Below are 11,668 nucleotides of genomic sequence, written 5' to 3'. Positions count from 1 at the left end.
CGCTGCTAGTAAATCTACTACTGCTTGACCTTTGATTGCTTTGGGGGAAACACATACTATGTCGAATTTCGACATCTGAAGCAGCCACTTTCCAGGTCTTCCTATCAGAGCGGGCTTTGAGAGTAAAAACTTTATGGGATCAGCTTTGGATACAAGGACAACTTTGTTGGATAGTAAATAATGCCTGAATCTTTGCATTGCATGAGATAACGCCTAGCATGCTCTTTCAGCTTTCGGGTATTTGAGTTGAGCATCCTTCATGGTTCGGCTGAAATAGTAAATTGGATGCTCGACGCCTTCTTCGTCTTCTTGAGCCAGTAGTGCTCCAATAGCAACATCACTGGAGGCTGTGTATAATATCAACGGTCGAACCTGCACTGGAGACCTCATGACTGCAGGTGATAAAAGTATATGTTGTATTTTCTGAAATGCTTCCTGCTGAACATCCGTCCACGTGAAACCCGCTCCGTTCTTCAGCAGAGGGGTGAACGAAACAATAAGTTGAGCCAATCCTGGTATGAAGCGTCCGATGTAATTCACCTTACCCATGAATCTTTGCAGTTCCTTCATAGTGCGTGGAGGAGGCATGGTGGAGATGGATTTCGCTTTGTACGTATCGACTTTGATCCCTTCGGCAGTGACCAAGAATCCCAGAAACTTTCCAGAAGAAACTCCAAAAGCGCATTTTAGAGGATTCATCTTCAACTTGTATTCTCTGCATCTTTCAAAGACTTGTCTCAGAACTTCTAGATGGGATGTTCGAGATTTCGATTTCACCACGACATCGTCAACATAATCTTCTACTTGCTTATGAATCATATCATGAAATATTGCTGTTATGGCTCGTTGGTAGGTGGCGCTAGCATTTCAACCCAAAGGGCATCACAGTGTAATGAAAATTCCCAATGGGAGTGCGAAACGCGGTCTTGACGGCATCATGTTCGAACATTTTGATTTGGTTGTACCCACTGTAACCATCCATGAATGAGAACATACCGTGGTCGTTGGTCGCATCAACGAGCATATCAATGTTGGGTAAAGGAAAGTCATCCTTCGGGCAGCATTTATTTAGGTTTCTAAAATCTACACAACATCTGATTTGGCCATTTTTCTTCTTAACTGGGATGACATTAGCCAGCCAGGTTGGATGCTGAATAGGCTTGATAAATCCTGCTACCAGCAATTTTTGAATTTCGGCCTTGATTTGTTCCTCGACCTCATGCCTGAACTGCCTGCGCAGTTGTTTGACAGCCTTGGAGATGGGAATGATATGTAGACGGTGAGTGACCAGTTTGTCATCCAGGCCAGGCATTTCTTCATACGTCCAAGCAAATATATACCGATACTCCTTCAGTAGCTCTACCAGACCTGCACGCTCTTCGGGTGATAGCGCGGAACTGACCAAGATCGGTCTTGGATCTTCCTCTGTGCCGATGTTAACCGTCTCAAGATCATCAGTGGTAGAATTCGTGCCATCTTGCAACTGTTGTGGAGCTTCCTGAACTTCATCCTCGGGTAGTTGTTCATTCTGACATGATTCACCAGTGCGGGGAGACTCTTGATCAATCTCCCCTATTAATTGCTAATTTTTGCGTCGCCGGTAAATGACCCTTCCTTCTGCGTCATGAGTGGTCATAAAATTGGATCCTGAGATCGTAGTTTCATCTTTTCGGCATTTGAACGATGTAGCAGGAGATTCGACGATGCGGATTCCTCAATAGCCTTCCAAATTGGAAGTGGAGTAGTGTAGATTTTCTTAGGAGGTTCAGGGGCGCTCTGGGATTCAATGAATTCAGCATCGTAAGACAGAGCATAAGGAGATGATGAAGCATTTATGCAGACGATCTTGTTATTGAGTAAGGCCTTCATGCATTGATGGTAGGTTGATGGAACCACCTTGTTGTCATGGAGCCAAGGTCTCCCAAGTATCAGGTGGTAGTCAGGCTCTTGCTCGATCACGTGGAATTTCACCTTTGATTGAATTGGTCCTACCCTCAAATCTATGTACGCGTATCCATATGTGTGACTTTGGCTTCATTCAAATCCTGTCATTAGGATGGGATGGCGAATGATTTTACCTCGTGGGAATCTGGCCATTCTAAGAGTCTTCATAGTGACAATATTGCTGGAAGCACCGGTGTCGACAAGAGCCCTTCTAAATTCGGTGCCTTTGATGAAGCCAGTCACATACAACGCGCGATTATGCCCTTCGTCTGCGATGCGATCCTCCTCTCCAAAAGTGATATTGTCGATTGAATGTTCAGATACCAGGGATACTTCTTCAATTACTGGGGTTGGTAAAGTTATTTGTACGTCGGATGATATCTAGTTGAGTGCGGAAAACGTGTCCGTACGATGTTCCCTGGAAAAGTGTAAAAGTTCACACAAATTTTCAATCAATTGTGCAACCTCTTGATCCACCGGATTTTCATAAGTAGTGAAACTGTTAATTTGAGGGTCAGGCGTTGAACCAGTCCCCAGTGTTGGGACTTCCGAAGCAGAGACACCGCCCAACTCAGATGTCAACTTGATGAGAAAATAGAGTATGTGATCTATTGTGTTCTTCATCAGATCCATGTTCATGGTGTGGACTTCCAGAATTTGAGATAGCTCTGCCAGAGTCGGGGTTCCTCTGCCTTCCGTGTCGTCAGGTGTAACATGAGGAATCCTGCCATTTGAAAGATTCTGGATTGGGTCTGGATCAGTTGAATTAGTCCTAAGACCAACCATCTTGTGAAAATGAGATTGCAACCGAGAGATTAATCTCCCACTGTGGTCGCCAATCTGTGGATGGGGAAAAACGATTTGCTGGTTTTTACGGAATTGAAGAGTCGACCGTGTGGAGACTCCTTGAACCGAGCGAAATGTTGAACCTCACACAGATGCACTGCAAAAAAGGAGTGTTTTAAGTTCGAGAGATCAATCTGTAAGACCCCGGCCTAAACCAAGAACAATGGTCGTTCCAGAGTCAATTCGGTCACAAGAGAGGATGGGTTGATCTGTAGGAGGGAAGCTGAGAAATGCGTGAGATCAATGGTGATCTGAGATTGTAGGTGTGTTGTGAATTCAGCGTGAAAACGCTCTGAATGATTGAAGTTTTCTCAATTGAGAGTAATTTCTGTGAGTTCGTGTAGACGAAAGATTGTATGTATGAACTTTGATGAGAAATTGCTCGTTTTGGCGAATGTTGTACGATTGTTCGAAAAACCTCTCCCTTTTCAATCAGGATTCAGAGACATTTTATAATGCCGTAGTTGAAAACACCATGATCCCATGAAGTGTGACAATTGCTGGAATCAGAGAGTGGGAAATGGGGAAATCGTGTTAAAACCAATTACTCATCGTGCATAGACTTGGTTAACTTTCCACCCACTACTTTGCTGACTCTTCCAACTGATTGCACGACTTGCTCACATTCTCATCGTGGGTGAACACACGTGTCGTAGACCGCCAGACCAAAACCCTAGTTAGTATCCCCCCATGTGACACGATTGAAATCTCGTGAATGTGGAGTCAGTTACTGACTTTATGGGACGACGAGTCCATGTATTGCTGAGTTGAACATGTGTGCAAATGTTTCGAAACTCATGAATTTAATGTGTCTGCTGAGACGAGGTATCATCATAACCTAAGACGAGCAAAACTGTGTTGCTAAATTGTTGAATATTGATAGTTGAACCAATATTCTTTGATTTGATCAAATATTGCTAGTCTGAGCGAATATTGCTAGTTGAGTAAATATTTCCGGTCCGAGCGAATATTGCTAGTTCGAGCAAATATTGCTAGTTTGAACAAATATTGTTCTTTTGATGAATTGTTGGTAGGTGGACCAAATAAAATGTTAATTTAAGTTACTGACTGCTGGTTCGAGCAAAATAAAAATGAATATCAATCATGGAATCAACATAAAATTATCAGAGTGTTCGAATCTGCACAGAATCACGTTTCTGCAGAGCTCTGGATTCAAAACCCTAATTTTACCGAATGATGATTTATTGCAAATCAACACGGGACCGGCTACACGGGATGACAGGTTCACCATATACGCCCAGATGCTCGAATGAGCAAAAAAATACCAAAGTCTCTTGAGGACCAGTTGGTGAAAGAATGATTAAATGCTGGTTTAATCATTTACTGAAATAATGCTCGTGTGAGCAACAAATCATAAAACCTGATGTAGAAAATGTGAGGGGACGACCAAGAGGTCATGAGACTGGATTTTGATGGTCATGGGACCAGTAGATGGTCGTTTGAGCGAACTTCCAATTGTTTGGAAAGAGTTCAAACCTAATATGAGCAACTGAGCAAATTAGGTTAAAATCATTAAAACATGCGGGACCAGTTGTTTGCAAGCCTCAGGGTCACCCTGGGTCGGTCAAGGGGATGTGCCCGTGTCACCATAGTGCCCATGCTTCAGTCCTGAGAATTTTGATATTTTCTGATGCACGTTTGAGCAACATTTGGAGAAAATATGCAAAATCCATGGTTTTGCTGAAACCGACAAAAATACATGAGATGATGAAAATAATAAATAAACAAGGAATCACAAGGTGTGGGACCGGCCACGGCTAGGGCATGGCCGGCCGGCTGACACGCGGTCCCACATGCTTTTCCCAGTTTTATGTGATTTTATGTATTTTTCTCTGATTTAAGGGAAATTCCATGAAACTGGAGAGTTTGGAGAAATTAGGGAACTTCCATGATATGAGAGACATAAATTAAAATATAAAATAGGGAATGGGAGTGTGGGACCGGCAATGGCCGTGGCATGGCCGGCCGGCCAATGGGCGCGGTCCCCAAGGCACTCTTCCCAATTTTATGTAATTTTGATGATTTTAGATAATTTTTCATAAAATCAAAGGGATTTGTTGAAAACCAAGATATTTTGTTGAAATCAGGGAGTTTTCATGAAATCAGGAAACCAAACACCAAATAATAATAAAATAATATGCGTGTGGGACCGGCTAGGGCATGGCCGGCCGGCTAGAGCCAGGTCCCACAAGTTTTCCTATTTTTTAATATTTTCCATGATTTTAGAGAAAATACATGAAATTAGGTAATTTTAGGGAAAATTCATAAAATCAAGGAATTTTCACAATTTGAGAAGGAATAATAAAATAATGGGACGTGAGGTGTGGGACCGGCCACGGCCAGGACATGGCCGGCTGGTGCTCGGTCCCGCGACACCTTTCCCTAATTTTATTATTTTTGATAAAATCATGTGATTTAGATAATTTCTTTGAAATAAAGGAAATTTGCTCGAACGAGAGGATTTTCATGAGATCGTGAAAATAGTAAAAATATGGTAAAATATAAAATTGGACGCGGGACTAGTCACGGCATAACTGGCTGGATGGTGAGCCTAGTCCCCTGACGCTTTTGTTTGATATTTTATTATTATTATTTTCCCTTCCTATTTTGCATAGGTTCCTCGTTCGTTCGTATTTTTAAAATGCTCGTTCGTGCATTCAGAATGCTGGTCTGTGTATTATCTGCTAATTACACTTGCACCATTTTTGTCAGGGCTTATTCGATGCTCAGATGCTTGTTCCGTTGAATATTTATTACTAACCTGTGGAATTCTGCTGGGAAGAACCACAGATTGAAGTAACGAAATATAACGAGGAATCGTAGAATATTGCTGAATATTCAGGCGATTAATTGACGACTCGTAGAATATTGCTGGATATTCAGACGATGGCTCGTAGAATATTGCTGGATATTCAAACTATTTAAGATAATTAATTGCCGGCTCTATACTAGAAGGGCTTCCTGTCTAGGAGCATTAATTATCTGAGGGTTGAGCAATATGAACTTGCTAGAGTGTCATATTCCTCTCGCATAGTCGGGGAAAATCTGGTTACATCCCGAAGACGTTGTCGCTTTATACTAGCAGACATGCTGTCTAGGAGCCGCCCAATCTTTCGATTTTATACACTATGAGATGTGTCGTGGCCTCAACTGAGAGACTGCACATCTTCATCTTCTCTGAGAGACTTTCTCCATCAGAGGTGGCATGAGATTTCATGCACAGAGACATGAGTCTCGATACTTATTCGATTGCCGGATCCGGAGTAATTACTGAAATTGCTCAGTATTCATGAGATGTGTCGTGGCCTCAGCTGAGAGACTACACACCTACACGTACTCTGAGAGACAGCCTTCTCAGTCAGAGATTTATGACATGAGCTTTCATGCTTTAATGAGAGACACGAGTCTCAATACTCATCCGGTTGCCGAATCTGGAGTATTGTTTCACAATTCTACCCTTTGTCGAAAATCCACCATCTACACCTGCTAACCCGAGTCTACCAGTGTGAACTAAAGCTACTTCATGACCTGTATGACTAGTCGAAATTACTTCATTACCTATGTGACTAGTTAAAATTCAAACCGGAAATACAAAGAGAAAGCACAAAAACACAAAGAGAAAGCACAAAGAAAACGCACTTTCCTTGATCCGTATGACAATTTTAAATCAAATCTTTACCGTCCAAAGAATATCATAATCCGTACGAGACAATGAGTGCAATTTATGGCCGTCCGATTCTTTTTATCCAAAACGATCAAAAACAAGTTCCCTCGCTTCCCTCACTTTTTTTCTATCTCTTTCTCTCATCCTCCCCTACCCAAAAAAAGCCCTCGCCAACAAAAGAAAACCCCGATTCACAGAAAACCCTAACTACCACCAAATCCTAGATTTCAAATCAAAAAGAAAAACACCCAAATCTCTCTTTCTTTCATCTTCCCCTCCCAACAAAAGAAAACTCTATTTCACAGAAACCCTAACTACCAGCAAATCCTAGATTTCAAAACAAAAATTAAAACCCCCAAATCTGTGATGGAAAAGACGAGAAGAAATGGAAGGGTTTTATGCTAATTTGTGAGATGGTTCTGGTGGGGTTTTCACGAAGATGAAGATTGAAGTGGTAGTTCAGAGTTATATCGGATCAGGAATGTAGGGTGTTGGTTGAATTTGGAGATTTTGACAGAATCAGTGAAGGTGGTGGTGACTTCGTTGATGAAAGGGAAAGAAGAGATTGGTGTTTGTGAGCTGCAAATGAAGAATTCTAGTGTTAAGGTGGTGGTGATTTCATCGACAGAGAAGATCTAATATGTTTGATTAATGAGTATATTTGTAATGGGTATGATTGAATTGGCTTCTGAAATTGATGACATTAGTTTTCACAAACAAGTTAGATTCGAAATTGGAGGTGAAGAGAAGATCAGATGAGTTGAGATGACGAAAATGAAATGAAGATCGAGAAAGAAAGAGATGGAACTGAAATTAGATAGAGAATCAGAGATTTGTTGGTCTTGAAATTGATTTGCATCTGGTGAAATGGAATTAGCTGGTAGAGTTGGATGATACAAGATCTGGTAAGTTTGATCTCTATCCCTCTTCTCATATAAGAATCTCTTTATTATCACCTATTGTTGTTGTTTTCATGGTCAACTGAGGGTTTTTCATCTGATGAATTTATGTATCAGGAATTGATTTCACAGTACTACTACCTCTAACTGTCTGTCATGGAGGATGTGAATGAAAAGTAAGATTTCCCAGTAAATTACTTCATTTGATTTCTTTGTTAATGTTATTTTAGGTTATTCATAATTTTGATTTTATTTGGATTTGCTGTATTTTAATGTATCATCAGAGTGGCAAATTTGGACGTGACTAACAAAAAGGAGAAAAAAACACCCAAAGTTAACTACTGGTATGTTCTTAATTTTCAATTGTTGATTTATGAGTAGCTTTGGTTTATCTTATCTTAAGCTGAATGTTATGAGTATTTTCAGGTGGTGGAAGCAGCGGCGGGGGCAGCGGTGGTGGTTGAAAAAAGGAGGTCAAAAAAGATACTGGTCTAGGTTTATTGTTGTTTTTCATAGAGTTAACGAAGATGGACTTTGATAACAGGGGTAAGTAATGGCTCCACCACAGCTGAAGAGTGGCCTCTTTGTAGAATCGTAGAATGGGATGCTGTTGAATTGCCTTCTCAGTTCATGGAGAATTGGTGTCTCCAAAGGTGATGATTATTTTCAAATTATTATACCTGTTCTGTTATTTCCGAGACTACAATTAATGATTATTATTATTCTGTTTAAGCGAAGAAATATATATTATTGAAAAGAAAGGATTAAGAAACATAGTCATATCGATTTAAAACAGAAATCAACTATTATGAAATTTTATATAGCAAATGTACAGGCCTTGTTAACATATGAAACTTTCATTTATGCTATATAGGGATTCGTTGGTGAGCCTTGTGAAACACTATGAAACTGGAGAGATGCTCCCAGAAGAAGTTTACTTGAAACTTCTTGCAGCAAGGACTTTCCATGCAGGGACACAGAGCCTTTGCTAGGTTAGCTGGTACAAATACATGTCCATTTAAAATTTATAGCCATTTCGGAGTCCTTTAAATTGAGCCTCTCACGCATTTCAGAAAATTGAGTCTTTTCTTCTATTTTAATTTTTTGCAGATACCATTTGCAAGTACAGATTTGGAGCTTCATGGTAGTTACATTCCTGGTGGGTCAGAATCTATCTTTGATATTGATCGAAGAGTGGGCGAGAAAACTGAGTTATTGCACCAGTGCCAAAGGATAGGTTTCTTTGTGGTTATAGTCACATCTTTGCAGGTTCGGAATTTATATTACTTGCTTAAACTTACTTGTCTTAATTAAAATTTCCACGTATTGGGTTAGACAGTAAATGAAGCTATGAAGTCTAGGATTCTTAGTTTGTTAAGTTAATCTCTTGTCTTTGTATGTTTCTCGTGTGAGATAACTTGTTGGAGTCTCAATATGAAGTGCATAAACCTCTCTTGCATATTCAGTTCTTATTACATTGACAGGTTACTAAACTATAGAGAAACTAGTTCCTACAAATGATTTATTTACTTTAAATTTTTGTCTCCTTGTCAGAACCTTGCACCTGAATTGTGCAGTTAGCATCAAGAAGAATACGAGGAGGCGGCGATACATGTACATGAATGGTGATTGCTTTGTCAGCAAAACATTTCTAAGAGCCGGGTTCGATGAGAATGGTAAGAAACAATCCACCACTTATGAAATCCATGTGAAATGTATTACCTACATGCCGACATAAACTTGTAAGAGCTGAAGGAAGTGGTCACTGACCTGTGTTCTAGTGCTATGTGAATGCATTGTGAGAATATATTTGGTGATTAGCAACACTGAAAATAATCTAGTGTATTTGGTGAATAATTACATTGTAAATTGTTGAATTTTTGTTGTTTATTAAGCTAGTTCAAACTGGTGGAATATCTTTGTTTCTTTGGTTCAATCCTTTAATGGGTGTGGCTTGTCTTGTTCTAATTTTTAGCTGGAGCGATTGACCATGAAGTTCGTGGATCTCTTGCGTTGCCTATAATCAATCCTGAAGACCAATCTTGTCGCGGTGTCCTTGAGCTCGTCACTGTGAAGGAGAAGCCTAATTTGATCCTGAGTTTGATAATGTTTGTCGCGCTCTTCAGGTCTGTTATGCTTTCCTTACATTTATATATCTAGTTTTTCTTCTTTGTAGTGATGTTTATCTTTATTTTGTCTGGGTCATTGATTTAAAGTCTAATCCATTAACAGATTGTAGTTTTATTAGGGTTAATCTACTAGTTGACTTGGAAAGATCAGAACTATAATTGTGTTGGTCTGTCCTCGAGATAGTGAAAATATGGTGTCATTTGATTTGGCGTTTCACTAAGATCATTCTCCTATGTTCCTTTTGCAGAAAACTTGATAAACTTTCCCCAGAACCAGCGCTTTCCCCGGAGGACAAACGTTGCTACATCTGGGCAGCAAAGAAAGCCCTGCCGAGGCTGTCGTAGCAAAGAAAGCCCTGCACCTGCAGCCAAAAAGAAAGAAGAGTCCAGTGATGATAGCTCTGATGAGAGTGATTCCAAGGATCTTATTGTTTTAATGCAAAAATCTGATTAGGTATTTTGATTCGATTAAACATGAAGTTTCTCATAGGATAGTCTTGAAACTTCTGATGGACATGTATTTGAAAAGAGGTTTCTGAGGTTTGAAACCAAACATCTATATCACTGCCATTTTTTGAATGTGTGTTTAACGCTGGCAGGTTAATGTGAAAGTGAATTATTTTCTGAAATTCGGTTTCAGCTATAAATTTTTTTTTTTCAAAATAGTTTTATGCACACAACTTCTAACAAATGTTGTTACTTCAAATATTACAACCTTTAAGGATGTTGTGTTAGAGATTACGACTACACAAGGCAAAGGTTGTGACAGAAAGTTCTACAACTCTAGGAAGTGTAACGACAGTAGTATTCACAATATTAATAGACGTTGTCTTCCAGTTTTCAACTACACAAGCTAGATAATAGTTTCTTTACAACATAATTATGTGTTGTCCAAGATAGTTCCACAGCTCACACAAGAGACGTGTAAATCTTATTTATAATACCAGTATTTGTTGTTACATATGTTTCCACGATACCCTATTTGTGTTGTCCAAGATATTCCTACAACACAAGCAAGGGTTGTGTTAGGCTTTCAAAAAAAAAAATCGAAAGAGAATCACAACTTTGGGAAAATATTGTCGAACCATGAATCACATCACCATTTACAACTCTTAGTTAAGTATTGTAGAAAAGCTTGGACTTTCTACAATACCCCACCTACACAATGCATAAAATAGCGTTGTCGTAGGGGTACTACAACGCTAATACAGTGTCGTCAATGACGATTTTTCCCGTAGTGCAAGTTAATTATTCTGATTTGTGACTTGGTTGTGTGACCAAAAGTTTAAAAGTTATCCTCTCTACATCTTCAAAAGTCCGAAAAGACTTGATGTGGGTATCAATAAATTTTATGCTCCTTATTGGTTTCCTAAGCAAGAGACGAGAACATGATCCAAGGGAACTAATAACTAGCTAAGATTTTATGTATATTCTTAAATGAATATACAAGTTGATATCGTTCTTTGGCATGAATATTCAAAGATTTCATTTTTTAGAGACTTGCTACATCCACTCCTCGCACACTATTTTTCAAGTAATAATATTAAAAATCCTTGGCCTATAAAGGGTAAAATTGTATTTCGTCTTTCTAGTTTGATTGGTTCATAAACGAAATCTTTTTATAAAACAATTTTACAAATTTCAGAACTTGACGGTTTTGATAATCTTCCTTTTCAATCTCTCATTATATTTGGAATTCTTCCAAAACACAAATTTCTTTTGAAGTGTTATATATTTGTGTCTTGCACAATTTTCATATTCAAAAATATATTTTCTCCATTATGGAGCATTCAAGTAAGATCTCTTATACAGTACAACCTCTATATAAGTATTCTCCATATAGGAATAACCTTCATATAAGAATAAAAATTTCTGGTCCCGACATGGGCCAGTTATGTTTAAAAATAAACTCCATATTGGAATAAGTTATATTTTTTTCCGGTCTCGTCTTAAGGAACTTACCTGCATATAATAATAATTTATATTATAATATAAATAATACATGTCTTGTCATATATCAAAGTTTAAGATGAAGATATTCTTGTAACCATTTTGCAAGATCCTTTTACTTTTAAGTGGGTGTGATCTTTTGCACAGATCATATATATATATATATATGTCTTCGAACATATATGATTTTTTTTATTAATTTTCCTTATTGTGGT

General features: G+C 38.9%; 1 long non-coding RNA gene across 2 annotated transcripts; it reads left to right on the top strand.

Moving 5' to 3' along the window:
- Positions 1–6,622: 6,622 nt before the first annotated feature.
- On the top strand, positions 6,623–10,132 carry LOC113298235. Of its 2 annotated transcripts, none has more exons than XR_003334106.1 (9): positions 6,623–7,380; positions 7,492–7,550; positions 7,659–7,718; positions 7,801–8,027; positions 8,249–8,366; positions 8,485–8,643; positions 8,929–9,050; positions 9,350–9,500; positions 9,752–10,132. It is a non-coding gene; the product is annotated as an uncharacterized LOC113298235 (long non-coding RNA). The 2 variants fall into 2 exon arrangements; XR_003334107.1 differs by having other exon boundaries at positions 8,249–8,374.
- Positions 10,133–11,668: the final 1,536 nt, after the last annotated feature.

This window comes from Papaver somniferum, chromosome 7, assembly GCF_003573695.1.
Source record: "Papaver somniferum cultivar HN1 chromosome 7, ASM357369v1, whole genome shotgun sequence".
Lineage (NCBI taxonomy): Eukaryota > Viridiplantae > Streptophyta > Magnoliopsida > Ranunculales > Papaveraceae > Papaver > Papaver somniferum.
Note: the sequence above shows the minus strand (reverse complement) of the source record. Positions and strands in the feature narration are given on the sequence as shown.